Source organism: Haemaphysalis longicornis, unplaced genomic scaffold (genome assembly GCF_048455015.1).
Source record: "Haemaphysalis longicornis isolate Haplotype H1 unplaced genomic scaffold, Haemaphysalis longicornis Haplotype H1 scaffold_4, whole genome shotgun sequence".
NCBI lineage: Eukaryota > Metazoa > Arthropoda > Arachnida > Ixodida > Ixodidae > Haemaphysalis > Haemaphysalis longicornis.
Window position 1 is genome coordinate 185,400,845 of NW_027526361.1, and position 16,365 is coordinate 185,417,209.

Sequence of the window (16,365 nt, forward strand, 5' to 3'; positions counted from 1 at the left end):
GTAAGGCTTTTGAATATCAAAAAATAACGCAAGGCAGAACTGGTTATGGAAAAACGCATCGTTTATGTAGGATTCCAATGCAACAGGTTGATCGCTACTACCGTAAAATCACGAGAGATAGCCCACCTAAGGTCGAGAGCAAATCGAGTGAAAATATGACGTGGGCTAACTTTCGGTGTGCAGTAAAAAAAGATGAGAAATGTATCGCAGCCAAAGAGCGAAAACGCGTTTATTAGCACTGTATTCATTCGTCGTCAAAACCGTCGAACGAACAGTCGCTCTCACTGTCAAACAAAAGGTCGACCACCTCCTCACGCACGGAGTTGGACGCGGTTGGCAGGCAGCAGAAGGAGGGATCGCCGAAACGAGCCGCTCATGAAGCTCTGAGTCTTCTTATCCATCGAGGGTGGTTGATATACCGCACCTTTTCTGGTTCCTGTGACCTGTGACCTGTTATCTCACCCTACCCACGCTAGCTAACCTCGTTTCCCCGGGCGGCATCCCCGGCTGGGATGATGCTATTGTAAGGGGTGGGTTATCTTTCGGTGTTTTTGAAAAAATTGGAAAATTGTGCCAAAAACAGGGGTGGGTTATCTTTCGGGGGTGGGGCATCTCTCGGGATTTTACGGTAGATTGCCCCACCTTGAAGTCTGCCTGGCAGCTCTCGATAAGACCACTGTGCTCCAGAAAGTACACAAGCCTCCGGTTTATCACCTTCTCGAGAAGATTGCACAGGCAGCTAGTCAGGGCAATTGATTGATAGCTAGTTGGAGAGGAAGGGTCCCTCCCCTCTTTTAGGAAAGCTACCACTATGCCTCCCACCTAGACTTTGGAATGTGACCCGAAAGCCATATCTTGTTATATAGGTGGAGAAGTGTTTGAAGAGTTTGAAGGGTTTTAAGTGTTTTAGGTGCTGTATCATTGTATATGTGATGTTGCTGGGCCTGGAGCTGAGGGTGTACACGTGTTTAAAGCAGTCCTCAGATCATGAAGCGAAAACTTTGAGTTTAGGAAGTGGTTGCGGAGGCGTTATCTCGCAAAGGCCTCTTTTCAGCCGAAAACGTTTGTTTCATGAAAGTGTTTGTGTAGTGTGCAGAACTGGACGCGTTGGAAGTGTTGTGCAAGTGCGTTAGACTAGTCTTCCAGTGTGTCCCCGGATGTACTAACCAGGGGCAGGCTGTGTGTCTGATGTCCTTTGAGTTTTCATGAATATCAAGAAGGAACACCAACACTCTTGTTTTGCCTCCCGGAGCACACATTTTCCCATCGCATTTGCTTTCAAGCAAATAAACTGAATTTCTTGAAGTTGCTGGTGCACGCGTTGTCGACAGATGTGTCTGAGTGTGCAAAAAATCTTATCTCGTTTGATTTCACATCATTTTTTTTTTGTTAGTTTTCTTTCTAATTTTCATTTTTATGTCCTTAGCGTGCTTATAAGCGAGTGTCTTTTTCTAATGAGCTTCAGTTGTAGAGCGCCCTCGCGTTGTGTCTTTTCCTGTCCCTGTCTATTTGCGCGCAAACTGTGCATAATGAAATACCAACTAGGCCAGTCAATTACATTACTAAACACCTCTTACACAATCCCTCGCCACAAAATGCCAAGATTACTGACATTCCGTTGTGCTCATAATAGCAAGACCCATTAAAACTGTAGAACAAATATGTTCACTCACTTTTTCATCGACCGAATAACTGTCGGTGATGCCCGGTGAGGAAACAACCTTGGTCCCTGAAGTAGGCCGCACCAGTAAGTCATTAAATGCAAGTTGCACCAGTCAGCAGCCTGGAACACGTACGTTATTAGCAAACGACAGACCAGTTATCGGAAGCAAACTGTTTGCCTTAAACCTGCGAAATACCAAATGATGTGTTACTCAGATCACCAATGGGTGTTGCACTTTAAGCTGGAAAAGTCTAAGCTGGACGTCTAAACTGGACGTGAACATGCATAATTGACATAAATTTAACAGCCATTTTTTAATAGGTTCTGAGGTTCTACAGAACAGGTTTACAGAATAGGTTTACAAGGTTCTAAGTGGTTAAGAAACGTTTGCGGAGCTGCAATCCGAGCACGGGGAGCAACCAGCGCTGCTCATACTACTGTGCGATATGCGTGCAATTCTGACGCAGCAAAAAAAAATCGAGTTGCATGCACGTTGTTGATCCCAACATTTGATCAACAAATTGAACGTTAAGGTCGAACTTTCAAAAGACCGGGCAGACTGATTTCCGTCCAGCGTTACCTCAATAGAAACAAAAAAAACACGTCTAGATAGTACTTTAATCTGATGCTGATTTAATCTCGTGGCAATCGCTCAATTTATTATTTTAATTTAACGCTACACGCACGGCAATCGTGGAGTTTACTGTACACATTTCATGAGCTGTATATTATAACAAAATAAACAAAACAAAAACCAAGCATGCATTATTATTCCCTATGCGTACACGATGTGTGTTTAATGAATTTACGTGCACTATTCGCATGCCCGAGCTTCCCACATTTCATTTGAAACCAAAGCGTTCGGCTAACAAAATAGGAGGGAAACACTTCACCAAACAAACGAATAAAAATTGTTCAAGAATTGATTTTGTCTACACACGCCACCCCGGGGTACAAACGTCACCCCTTAAATCTACGCAACGCTCAAAACGAATCACTGCAAACGTTAGGAGTACCATCTTATGCGTTTTAGAGAGCAACTCGGCTTGGTTACATCCATAACACAAGAAGACGAGTTTGACCACTCACTTACCTTGACTTCTCTGCAGTATTTCTTCGTACGGTAGATAAATCCACACTAGTCAAATCACCGGAAAAACGAAAATTGAAGGCACGATTTGGCCTCCGCCGGCACTCTCCAGAAGCGCGCGCATCGATACAGAGTGCGATTATCCAACTACTAACTTCGCCGCGCAGCGGTTCGCTTGTTCGTCCGACAGAAAAACTGGTTCGTAATATTACACTCGCCCTCACGAAAACGCGCTAGACGAAATTGTAGCTAGGGACATAGATGCTCCAGTAATTGGTAAATACAGATATTCGTTGCCAGTTATGTACAATAAAAATAGCTGCGGCTTACCTCAGCTAACCTTAGATATGTTGCTGACGGGATCTTCTAGACCCCAGTGCAGCAGGTGCGGAGAGGCCCTATCCGTAGTGCACATACTAATCACATGCAAGGCACTTCACACAACACGTCACAAACACTTCAGAGAACTCTACAGACAACATTTTCCCCTACATCAATCGTTTTTTCTAGGTGACGATGCCATTGTTTCCGTGAAACGTGTGTTCGAGTGTTTGTCAGACGTCAAATTTTTAAACCTCATTTCCTATCACGCATAATGAAATCTGGCCCTATACACCAGCCATGCTCATTGTCGTTTTGATTTTACCTTTGTTTTTGCTGACTTTACTTAGTGTTTGAGGTTTCACCCCTCATATATGACTATTGTTTTGGCGCTCTTTGCCCCAGTTGGCCTTGCGCCATAAACATCCGACCATCATCATCAACCTTGGATATGAAAAATGGCGTAGTCTGGTTGAGTCTTGGTTTCGCTTGGTGAACCTTTGATTTAGCTGTATTGCCGACCACGGCTCACAGCCGTTCGGTCTCGTGCAACGCTCACAGAAGGAGGCCCGGCGATGTTCGCCAGGGCGAACGCGGCGAACGCGCCGTTCCTCTTCGCCGGGCACGAGACGAGTCATGCAGGCCGAGACGACCCAGCGGCGCATGCATGAGAGGCAGCGGGGGTGGTCGGCTGGCAATCAGCTGATCGGCGTTACCGCGGCGGCGGCCGCCGCTTATATGAGCAGAACGACTGAAAAAAGAATGCCTTGTGCGAAGCGCCGAAACCGGGCCCGGCGAATCACGCGATGCGCATCGATGGACGTGTCGCCGGGTGTGTGTCTGCGGTCAAAAGGTTAACTTGCCCATTCTCCGCGAAACCGTTGTCCGAAAATAGTAAAGCTTTCTTCGAAAAGGTTGATCGTGGTTTCTTCGTGCTTTTTTTGTTTTTAAGAAAAGGGTGATTGTGCCATCGCTCAAGATTACGTCATATTAGGGGCTACGGTAAAAATACGCCTAGAGTGGCGTACCGGGCGCCGTAATTTTGCGGTTTTTTTCTAACAGTGAACAACGTGCAATAAATCTTCCACCCTCTTTAAACACGCTGAAGCCTAGTTTAAATGGGCCTGGTTTCTGGTACAGTGTTTTTGCCCGTTTGGTAATTACGGTTTGCTGCGCTATTGCCTGTTTACCCGCGACCGACGCGACAGGCATGGCCCGCGTTTATAGCTTGCCTGAGCTTAGCCTCTACAGCCAGAGTTACTGGATTATACAGTTGCGAAACTCCCCATAGGCCCCATGTATCAAAAGCCCGTCTTCTGTTGCCCCCCTGCACCGGGACAAGCACGGGGCAAGTTGACTAGCCTGTCGTCTGTCAGCAGGACGTTGAAGTTGTACTCAAGTGCTTCCAGCTACTGCCGTAAGTCATAAAAAGAAAAGCCACAAAAACACAAGCACATTTCACGTAATTAATGTATTTTAATTTTAAAAAGCAAGCTTTATTTTACAAAAAAATTTGAATAATAATAGCTTAGCGAAGTTCAGTTTTTATCTCCTAGGTGGCGCGCGCGTCAACTTGCCCCTCAGCCTATACGGAGCAGGGGGGCTAGCGCCGCTCGGATTCTGAAGCGAAGTATCGCAACTGTATATATTCAGTAACTCTGTCTATAGCCTCCCCTAATGTGCCGATGGGTGGCCAATCGCTCCGAAGCCAATGGCTTCCCGTGGAGATTGGTCACCGGAAGCTGGTACATGGGAGACTGGTGACCTGAACGACTGATCTCGCGGTGACAACTGAAAGCCAACGCACTAATTTGCGAAAGTGCCGCATGTGCGGTACAAGCCCATAAAAAGAGAGTACTAACCTGTGTAATGTAGGAACCCATAAATAACCAAGTGATTGGCAGCGCAAGAGCGGGCACCACGAACACTGAGATTTTGGCGGCGGAAATTCCGATGCGTTGGAGCTTTAAACAAGAGCACCACGGTGCGCGACGGTCCATTCTTTAAGTACTAGGCGTGAGCTTTAAACTAGTTCAGGGCAAAGAAAATTCCTTAGATTCGTTGACGACACTCAAGGCACATTGTCACTTGCTTCTTGGACCTCGTCTTCCAATACACGCACTGCTGTCGTTGTTGTTGCGGTTGTTGTTCCTCGTCTCGGGACGCATACCCACGCGGGGGATTGACCAGGAATCGGGAATGAAGGAGGCTAATGCGCCATATAACAACTTAGGAGCAGATAACTAATCATTTAGATTCAGAAACAGTGCAGGATTACAGGAGAGAATTGGCTAAAAATGAAGGTTGAGGTTGAAGTTTAGAAAACGTGCTCGTACTAATCAAAGCTAACAGGGCAGACACCTGGTTTTGGACACGTAAGCATGAATGGCTGCAGCCACCCCTCTGTGACAATATCCCAGTGAGATAGCCCCAAGCGAAAGTACTACGGGCATGGGAATAGGAAGTTCAATCCGTTGTAATGGCCTGGAAAGCTGACGTTGACTCATCATTATAAAAAACACGGAAGAGCTATAGTGTCTCATGTCAACGCAAATAGCACATAGGGCGGAGGCGGCGAGATGAGACCTGTGCATATAGAAGTTCACCAGGGGAACCCTACATCTAAAGTTGATTAATATGACATCGGATTGACGAGATTCACAAAAACGGGAATTCCAACTATGTTTTAAATGGGCGTACCCTTCAAAGTTATTGATTACCCGGGTTCTCGTTCTCCTGCTACAATAACAGCATCAGGGCAAAGATCAACCGAAGGGCCATCCAAAGACGATTGCGCCATCGGGTCAGCCTCTTCATTAAGAAGTAAACCTTTGTGTCGGGGAATCCAAATGAAGCAGATGTCCCGCAAATGGGAAGGCACAAGAAGGTTTGATGCACGAATCAGGGGTGAATTTTCGGATGATGACAAAGCAGAACAGACGGATAATGAGTCAGTAAGTATAGCTATATTGAAGTGCTGCGGAGGCACTTCTTTTAAGGCCAGTACTGCTGCTAGGAATTGGGCTTGAAATATTGGAGTTAAGCCTGGTAAACGCCGCGAGACTGACCAGTTAAGGTGTGGGCTAAAAATACTCACACCTGCCCTCTCCTCACGTTACGGTGCATCTGTTGCCAGTACACTGCAGACCAATTATAAAGTAACCGCTTATTGTGCGGACTGGATATAACGCGGGTTTTTTTCACTACCGGTTTGCCTCCCATAGAACTCAATGCATAACGCTTAAAATACAGTCAGCCGAAGGACAATACCGTTTACAGCACTTGCAGTATTTCTGCGGGTCTGCTGATCGACCGGCTCAGCTGGGGCAGTGTTTTAGGGTAGCAATTGGCCGTCTGACGCAGTGCGCACCCCTTGCTCTCCTCAAACTTCGACACACATGAAAAAAATTCGCGCCAATCCACCCTGTGAATGTGGTTGGAAAGCAAAGCTCCAAAGGGCACCCGCAACATTTACCTTTGCGAAGTCACTTCACGTGGCTCTACAAATAGTGAAAACGGAGACAAGTGAAATGCAGTTAACCTTCCCCTTTATCACTTCAAAGAGATTTTTTTTTGCTAACGTTAAACGAATGCATGATGCATGAACGGTGGTTGGTTGATTTTATTGGTGTAGCAAAGGAGTGGAAACTTTTTTTTTAAATTAAACGAAGCTCAAACCCGGTGTTACACGATATCACTTCTCCGTTTGCGCCGCCGCCGACGCAGGCGACGATATTGGCAGCAGATACGGGAGAAGAAGAGGAGGAGAAGGAGGAGAAGGAAGAGGATGCAAATGCTTTTATTCAGATTTGTGAACTGCCTAGAGGGCGGCGCAGGGGAGTGGTTCCTTCACTGGAGCCCATATGCAGTCCGCACCGCCTGTGCGGACTGGGTAGGCAAAGAGGGGCTGGACAGCAGCATCTTCCATTGCTCTTGTTGGGTAGTTGACGGAAAGAGAGGAGGGTGCTCAAGGCTAACTTCGCACACCCCGATTAAGTGGCTGACTGTTCCTACTTATGAGCAAAATTTACGTTCAGCGTCGTAGTGATTCGGGTGCATTAACGGAAGACACGTCGGGTGTGGGAAGGAGCCGCATTGTATGAGCCGTAGGGCAATGTGTTGTTCTCTTGAAAGGTCAGGGTAAGGCGAAGGTAGGGCCGGTCTCTGAAGGCGATAATGCTGGGTTATGTTCCTGAATGTGACAAGCGGTTGACTGTCTTCGTGCAGCTCCATAGCTTGGTAAAAGTGCTGGCTTGTTGGTAAGTGTATTCGCTGCCCTCCATGGAAGCGTGAGCGGGCGTCCAGATGAGCTGAATGGAACCGATTTGGGAGTGGTATTTTTAGCCCACGCAGTGCAGCTAGGGACAACCACCCCGACTGGTAATTCCGGTAGGCTTGTTGGGAATCGGTGACTAGTTTCCGATCTCCTGATTGACTGAGAGCCAAGGCGATGGCTGCCTCTTCTGCTGCTATCATGTCTTGGGTCTTGAGTGAGGAACACGCAAGGAGGTTGGTTCTGGAGGTAGCCACGATGATGGCGTATTGCTGCCCTCGCTGTTGGGAGGCGTCTGTGTAGATAACTACATGACCGCTTGAGCCCGTGCTTGTCGGCGACCCTAGTTGTGTGAAGGGTTCATATTTCTAAGCGAAGGGAACCTCTTTAGTTCTTGTTGCCAAGAGTCCGCGAGTACATCCCACGGAGAGACCTTCTGTGCTGCCCAGCCAATCTGCTGAAGGATGCGGCGACCCGCTGCAGTTCTGCTCAATCGGAGCTTCTAGTTAGAAAGATGGCCCTCTATCAGCTCTTCCACCGTGTTGTAGAGCCCCGTGCTAAGCAGCCTCTCCGTGGACGCACACATGAGATGACCTAAGGCCTGCTCAACCGCCTCGGCAACAAAGCGGTCGGCAACAAATGGGTGAGTGAACGACGACTTTGCTTTGCCCATTGCCCTGTATGCTTACGAGGTCGAAAACACAGTGCTTGCGCGAATCTAAAATTCCCGACATGAGTACACCCCCTGCGAGCGCCACTCCGTTAGGAGCAGATGCCGGGACGATCAGCGAAGGTGTGACGGCAGGAAAGTCAGATGCAAAAATGTTGCTCGAAATCGAGCAAACGAAACTGGAACGGGCCAAGGTGGAGCTGGAGATGCTCAAATTACGATCTCAGGGCGTGGCGCTGGACTCCGACAGGGAGACCCAGTCTGGTGTCGCGGGCGTCTCCAAATTGTTAAGCAATGTCTTGCCACACATGCCCAAGGATGAAGGGTTGGTACCGGGATGGTTCGCCGCAGTTGAAATGCTGTTCAGCTCGCTCAAGGTTCCCGACGAGGTCAGGTCGGTAACACTGATGCCGTACTTGACTGATAGAGTCAGGGCGTTGATAATGGCAAGCGGCATGAAGGAGATGTTGCCTTATAACCAGTTAAAGTCATTGGTGCTAAGGGAACTGCGTTTGTGCCCCGCCGAGTATAGAAAGATGTTTGAGACAGCAAAAAAGGGCTGTAACGAGTCTTGGCGTCAGTTTGGACGGCGGCTCCACAACTACTTTTCCTATTATATTAATAGTAGAGGTATCCAGAAGTTAGACGATCTGAAGGAGCTGGTTGTGGCCGACAAATTGAAAGCTGCACTCCCCCAAGACGCTCAGCGGCAGGTTGCACTTCAAGAGAGCAAAGAATAGTTGCGTCTCGAGGATCTTGCACAGGTCGCGGAGGCGGTAGAAGGAAGCCTCTGAGTTATTGCATTCCCCGTCTCCGGGGTCACTCCTACGCCGCCCCCCCTGCCGCCATGGCGTCCTGGCAGGCGAGACCTCGACAAGCACCTTCTGGGTAGCTTTGACCGGAAGGAATTGATTGGCCGTACGGCAAAGATACGTTAAGAATTGGTTTGCATGGCGGGAAAACAAAATGTAGAGACCACATACAAATATATGGCTGCAATACAAACACTACCTTTTCCGCAGTGCTTGCCGAAAATGTGGCTCTGTTTTGTAAATTTGTGAATACCAATTCGGCTGTGTTTTAACAGGTTTTACGAAAGGCGAAAGGCGCAACTGGTTCTTATCACTAGCGATTACAAACGCCCCCTCAGCTTTCTCACAGTTCTACAACTTACGTCCAAAACAGAGTGTGCCCAGAACACGAGCCGGCACTTATACGCTCATCAGAAAAGAACAGAAATGCGATAACATCACCCGCGACTGCCCGCGACGCAGCAATCTGCTCAAGTTCAAGTCCCTGACAGTGCGGTCTTTTAACATGCCTTCGTTTCGCGATATTTGAATTCGTCCGGGCCCTATATCTCTGTGGTGATGACTCGCCGAAAGAAAAGGTTTAACGAGCCGGTTGGTTTGCTGGTCAGCCGCTTAAAGAAAAAAAACGCCGGGAACTCAGGTAGGCCAAAATATTCCAGCCATACAAATCGCAGCATTTTATTTGCAGTCAGCGGCGTTATCGACGAGATAACACGACCGTAGAGTGACAGTGAACATCGGGCAGTAAGTTGCGGCATGAGTTACAATGAAGATTTCGTTTGATATTCTTGGGTTTGTTATCAAGCTGACAGCGGTTTTCTATACTTGGTACAACAGGGGAGCCGTCCAATTCAGTCACTGGCACAAAAATGTGCATTATTGCCGTTTGCCGATGGAGTCTCCGGGCGACCCTTGTAAGCGTTGTTCGTGCGCAGAAGCAGCATAAATAATTAAGCACGCGGCCGGAGAGCGGGGTAACAACAGAGGGTAATCTTTGCGCTGCATCGATTCGTCGTAAGCAGAATCACGCTAGACTGTATGTTGTGGCGTTCCATATCACTCTTGCTCATTCTTTGGTGCTTCTGAAGTCGTCGTCGTTCAGTTGCGTCTTACATCTACTGGGTTAGTGCAATATTTTAAGTGGGTCTTCATAATGTCAGAATAAACGTTCCCTGATATGGAATAAGCGATCGCCATGTATGCGGTGGCGTGCGATTATCTGCGCCGTCTATTGCGGCCGCGCACGGGTGTTTAAATTCCGCGCGTGCACGCATGCCTCCTGCATAGTAGGACAGGCATCAGACAGACGTCGCTGTGAAAGACAAGATGCCTCTGGGGAGAGCGAAGAAGGGAAGAGCCATGTACAGAGGCACAGCGACGAGAGGGCGAACGAAGGAGGAAGAGAGCAAAGGGAAAGCTGGGCGGCCGGCGGCGCGTCGACATTATCGGCCCGAGCAAAATATTTTTTCTGGACCACAGTCGGGGCTCCTCTTTATCTTGCTCCGAGCACTCAACTTTATTTCCAAAGAAGACAATCAGTTAGTTCCTTTTCCTTCTGGTCGATCAGTTGTTGCTCCCGCTCTATGCCAGTTGACCTTGAAGCAGTACGCGACGTTCTTGACCACTGGTGGTACCTCAGGATCATGTATCGAGGGAGTGCTCGTAGAAGCAGCTCCCGTAACATGGAGCAATAGGTGTCAGCGGTTTTTCCAAGGGCATTCATGCTTCCACAGTGTACTTGGACCTCGTCGTAAAGTTTTCGAAGTTGTGCGACGTCACTTGAAGGTGAAACTGCTCTGATGTCAATCAGTGCCCGTAGGCGGTCTTGCGCAATCCGAGTCTGATCGCCGAACCGCCTCAGGAGTATTTCTATTGCGTCGTTATAGCACTTTTCTGTAATAGAGAGCCCAGTTACTGCGAAAGCGGCTGAGCCGGTAAGTAGGTTGGTCAAAAATTGAAACTCTTCAGTCGCTCGCAGTTCGGAATTCTTCTTTACGGCATGCTCAAATTGACTCCAGAATCAGGTCTAATTATGACGGTCTCCATCAACCTTCGTCCGTTCTATTGTCGGTAGCTTCCTTCTGTTGGTTGCGGGCTCGCCATGAGGTGGTCTCGTTACAGAATGCAAAACAGAACAGAAGACTCACTAGCCTGCTGGTCTCGAGATCTATAGTGAAGCTCGGCCATGATCTTCACCACCTTGTCACTGAACGAGGTCGTGCTGAAGGTCTCTTCTGTGACCATTTCCTCCGTCGCTTCCAGAAAAATGTCGTCGTTCAGCTTTTGGATCGGCCGATGCATGGCCTCTAAGGATATCGCTGCGTCAATCGCTGTACTCAGGGTGCCACTGCGGAGGCCGTCTTCTATATCCGTCAAGACGGCGGAAAGCTTGTCCCGAAGGGCAGCTCGTCTCCGCAGCCTGCGCTCGATTGAAGTCATCCTTGGTCCTTAGAGGTATGTCCGCCGGTCTCTCAAGCAGAAGCCGTCGAAGAAAAGCTATCGGTCCTGCTTGTCGGTGTCGGCCTGGCAGACACGAGCCCGGGTTTCGGCACCAAGTTGTGGGATCCATCAACCTCCAAGGACAAGACTCGAGCGTCCAGGGGGAGAGGAGTGATCATCGAGGTCTGTGTTCAGTGGAACGCCAAATGGAAGCTTGTGAAGATGAAGAAAGCAGTGCGCGCGCCCATGCAGACCTAGACATAACGATGATGCCAGGAAAGGTGGAGTCACGTTTGTTCTTTAACGACAATGGCTGACCGCACCAGGCCTACGGCGGTCAATGACGATGCAGGTGTGACCCCTTCAAATACATTAATAGACTCTACGAGCACATTTGGGGCCGTCGCCCGCAGATCGTTTACCGCTTTCGCTATCTCCTGGCCAAGCTTTCCCTCCTCCCCGTTGAGAACATCGTTAAGCCCCGCAGCAATCACCACAAGGTTTCTAGCTTTACTGGACAGGGCCTGCTGCCCTTTTGCTGGTGTGTCATCACCGTCTGCGGCGCTTGATCGGGGAAACACCCTGCCTTCACACGCTTATTCCCTTCTACCATTTCCACTGTTGCAGCGCCGCTCCTCCTCATGTTAGAATCTCCCGCTATGATTACCACGCTCCCTGCCACATGCTGATTTTTACTGGTACCCGGCTTACCTAATGTTTTTTCGGGCCTATTTTGCAGCACGTGGCAGTAGCTGTTGCCTTTCGTACATTCCGCCTGGTGTATCACCTCGGTGTATGCCTCCGCTCCGCTGCATGGGCCGAGGTTTTCTTCATTCTTTGGCGAAATGACGATCCTTTCTAGCGTCCTCTCAGCTGCTTATAACTTTCCCTCAACGGCGCCCCGTTCATCGCGTTCCTTATTTAGCGCGGATTCCAGTTCTGCAACCTGCTTAGCTAACCATGAGTTAACCCCTTCTACGCGCTCTATCCGCGCCACCACTAAGCATAAACGACACGCCCCTGCCCCTTCGTCTGCCTTGACGCCATCCCGCTGAAGCTCCTCTGCATCTACTTGCCACGCACAGCTATAACACTCTACCAGTGTACGGTGGCACATTTTGCTCCTTCGGGCCCGGCGGGGTCAGCCGCCGTCAGCGGCGGAGGTACCACAGAACGAAGCCTTTACGGGCGAAAAACAAGCAATTCTGGTTTTGGTTTCCGGGTGAGTCAACAGTCACAAAAAATTACACCATCTTCCCGTAGGGGAACCCTGAGTAGTATGCGAAGCAGGCATGGGGTCGATTCAAGTTCTCATTAGTTTTCAGGTCGTCGTTTCCATGAGGTTGAGGTACGTAGCAACCGTTATATTTACCGTTTGGTTTCCGTGGTGACTACCACACTTTTGACTTACCAGAACTACGAAATGGGAAACTGCGTTGACCCCATGGCTGTTTCGCATACTACTCAGGGTTCCGCTACGGGAATATGGTGTAATTTTATTGGAGGGGAATGGTGGTGTTAGAGGGAGAGGCATTAAATAGAGAGAGAGACGTTGTACGTGGTATGAGTTTTTTAAGCCTTATCATCATGTTCAACGTAGGTAACGTCGAGCTGCGGTGGGCGTTCCGCTTTGATTGTGACCGCCTTATGGCCTGTGAAATGTAAAAAGAAGGGTTGTTGCAGTGGATGAACCATAAAGTTGCTGAAGATGAGGTCGATGCCCGTTCCCCGGATGGTTGTGGGCTGCATGTAATCACGGCCTGCCGAGACTCGCCGACACACGGCGCTGCCGACGACAATGAATCGTCGAAGGCGCGTGAAGCGTGCTCGTCTCGTACCGGCCCAGGAAGACACCGGCAACACTGTCGCTCCAGGAGCCCTTAAAGGGGAAGCGTGCTCGTCTCCTGCCGGTCTAGGAAGACACCGGCAACGCTGTCGCTCCAGGAGCCATAGAAGGGTAAGACTCCACCGGGCGTTCATCAAGCCGAGCATGCGCAGTGGGGCTGTGGACGGCGCAACAACAACGACAAGGAAGAGGGGGCGGGAACAACATCTTTATTTGCCGGCTAAAAGGTCACGGTGGCTCTGACTCCCTCGCTAGGAGGGGGGTGCCGGCCGCGACTGCTGGCGTCTGATCGCCCCGACCGTGAGATGCCTCGCATCTAAAAACACTCGTTATTTAGAGAGTGAGCTTGTTCTGCCCGTAATTCCGCTGACTCCGCTAAGTGCACCGTCCAGAAACCCGCTCCCCTTCGTCTTTTTCTTCGTCTTGCCCCAGCTGCTCACTTCAATGTCTTCACTTCCAATATTGGGTGTGGACCGCTACGTCTGTCTGGCAATGATGGTAATAATACCGTGGCAATATGCACTCTACATGCAAAACCGATCGTCGCCATCACCGTACACAGTTCCTCCTGGCAAGATATAGCACCTATCGAACCACCGTGCAAACCGACGCCTTAACCTACCTTAAAAGACCCGCTGACGTCGCTAGCGATGCCCGCTTTGACATTACCTCCCTCATCTGGACAACTGTCTGCACCCAGGCAGCACAGGACTGTTCGGCCTAAAACAGGCCGGTGTACTTTGGCCGGTGATTTTCTGTCCGGCCGTTTTCCGACAGCCATGTTCGGCCCGTGTCCAAATATGGGCCTTTTGGCCGTATACGGCCGTACTCCCATGGCTTCCCAACGGCCAGTGTCCGTCGGCCAGTCAACCGGCTTACGTTCATACGGCCAGATTCCAGCCGTAGTACTCCGGCCATTCCAAAGCTACCCGTGTACGGCCGAAGTACGGCCGCCGGAGGACAGCCGAGATGCGGTCGTCGGACTCCAGCCGGACTAAAGCTGCCGGAAATACGGCCGTGCTACGGGCACTGGAGTTCAGCCACAGTACGTTAACTGTACTGAGGCCGGTCACTGCATGTCGCGCAAGCAGATGACTCATTCGCGCAGTGCAGCAGCAGCACAAACCCAGCATTTTGGGTCCAATGCAGCCACATCAAAGTGAGCTCGCGCGCAACCACCAGCCGTCAAGCTTTCAGCGCAGCCTTGCTTAATTACCAGCCTCAGTTGACAGCAAAATTCATTTATTTATTGTTTGGCGCTCTTTGCCCTTAGTCGGCCTTGCGCCATTAAACTCCAAACATTATCATCATCATAAAAATTCATTTATTAAACAGTGCTCACAAATTGTCGTTCCTTTAATTGCTGTGCCTCTTTTACTGCCGAACACAGAAAATATTCAGTTTTTGTAGAGCTTGAAAAGATGTATTGTCCAGGTCCTGATATCCTCTGTGGGGCGGCTTACCTGTAATAAACGGGGAAAGAGGAGGGGGGGCGGGGGGGGGGGGCGTAGGTCGCATACTTTACTGGGTTGCATTTCAGAGAGATAAATTGCGCCGCTTTTAGCCAATTTCTTTTAAGGCAATATTCCGGAACACTTTCAGGCTATGACTACATAAACTATTTTTATAACAGTTGCTTGACCAATTTTGATGTATATAAAACCGGCGTGAATGCCTTTACGAAGCGTTTTGGTTCTCAACAAAACACTCAGGAGCATTTAATATAACTCCTTCACAAAAAAGTATGTCCAGTTTTTGCCCATTTTTCTTGCAAAGAGATTTTCTACTCGATGAACTTTTTTGATGATCTTGCGCAGGGCTGATCCTAAGGAGAAGCGAACAGGAACTTTCATTTTCAATCTATTTTAATGTTGTTTTCATTAGTTACGGCCACACCACTTAATAGTCCAAAAGAACTTAATTTTCTTCTTATGTCATACTACGTTCAAAAAATTCTACACGCGTTGCGAATGACGCCCTGCTTCAGGTGGCTGCAGTTGTATCCCTCTGTGTTCACGCAAGGAAAGGCGTAAAATTGGAGTTACATAATTTGTTTCAAACCAATAGCATAGCAAAGGTAGTATGTATGCAGGAAACCTTGCATACTGCAACGAATAGGGCAATAAATATTTTATTGGTCAAGGTTGAATTCGTAGGGTTCTCAACCCGTCGGAGGCAAACTTGCGCCTCTGGAAGTTTATTTATTTATTTATTTATTTATTTATTTATTTATTTATTTATTTATTTTATTATTTATTTGTTTGTTTGTTTATTTATTTAATTGATGCCTGCTTGCCTTTGCATGCATTACAGAAGGAAGATACATAACACTAAGCATTAAATATGAGACAAAATAACAAAATAATTCTACAAAGCGCGCTGAAAATCGTCAATATAAACAGTTAATGCAATCATACGTGGAAGATAATTACACTGCATTATTGATGTAAAATAAAATGAATCGCGCAAGGCGTCACCTTTAAAGGAAAGTTAATAATTTGCTTTAAGCTGGCGGTCCCACTTTGCGATATGTAGAATCGCGAATGGACATACTTCTCCCCTTCTACTCCAGTTTTCGAATGATAGATATTACGAAAAAAGTTCAACCTGTGGTTTCGTCTGTGATCTTTCACGTCATGCCATTTCAGTGTACTTTTACTTTCTCTCATGCTAAGTTGAGCGTGCCAATTAACTAATACGAATCGCACTGACATATTCTGTATGTTTTCGAGCGTATCAACCAGCTGTTTGGTGTAGGTATCCACGAAAACACATGCGTACTCTAGGATTGAGCGCACATGAGTGAAATACGGTTGTTCTTTTCAGTTAGATGGAGGTTCACTGAAATTTCGTCTCAGAAAGCCAAAAACATATGCAGCCGTAACTTTTATGGTGTGAACCTGCCTATTTAACCTCGAACCACTCCCTAAATAAACTCCTAGGTATTTATATTCTTCGGCCGTTGTTACAGCAGCATAATTTACGGTATACGTATTCAATTGCAATGAAGGTTTTCTTGTAAAGGTTCCGTTAACACACTGTTTAACATCCAAAAACTTTTCTGAATCAGCACACCAAGATGTTATTAAATTCGAATAAAGCTACAGGTATACGGAATCACGTTCATTCGCTATAGTCCGGTAAACGACACAGTACTTTTGAACAAAGATATAGGGCCAATAGTAATAATAATGCAAAAACTGACTCATTCAGTTCATAGGATGAAATGTACTACTCAGAAGGTGATATGG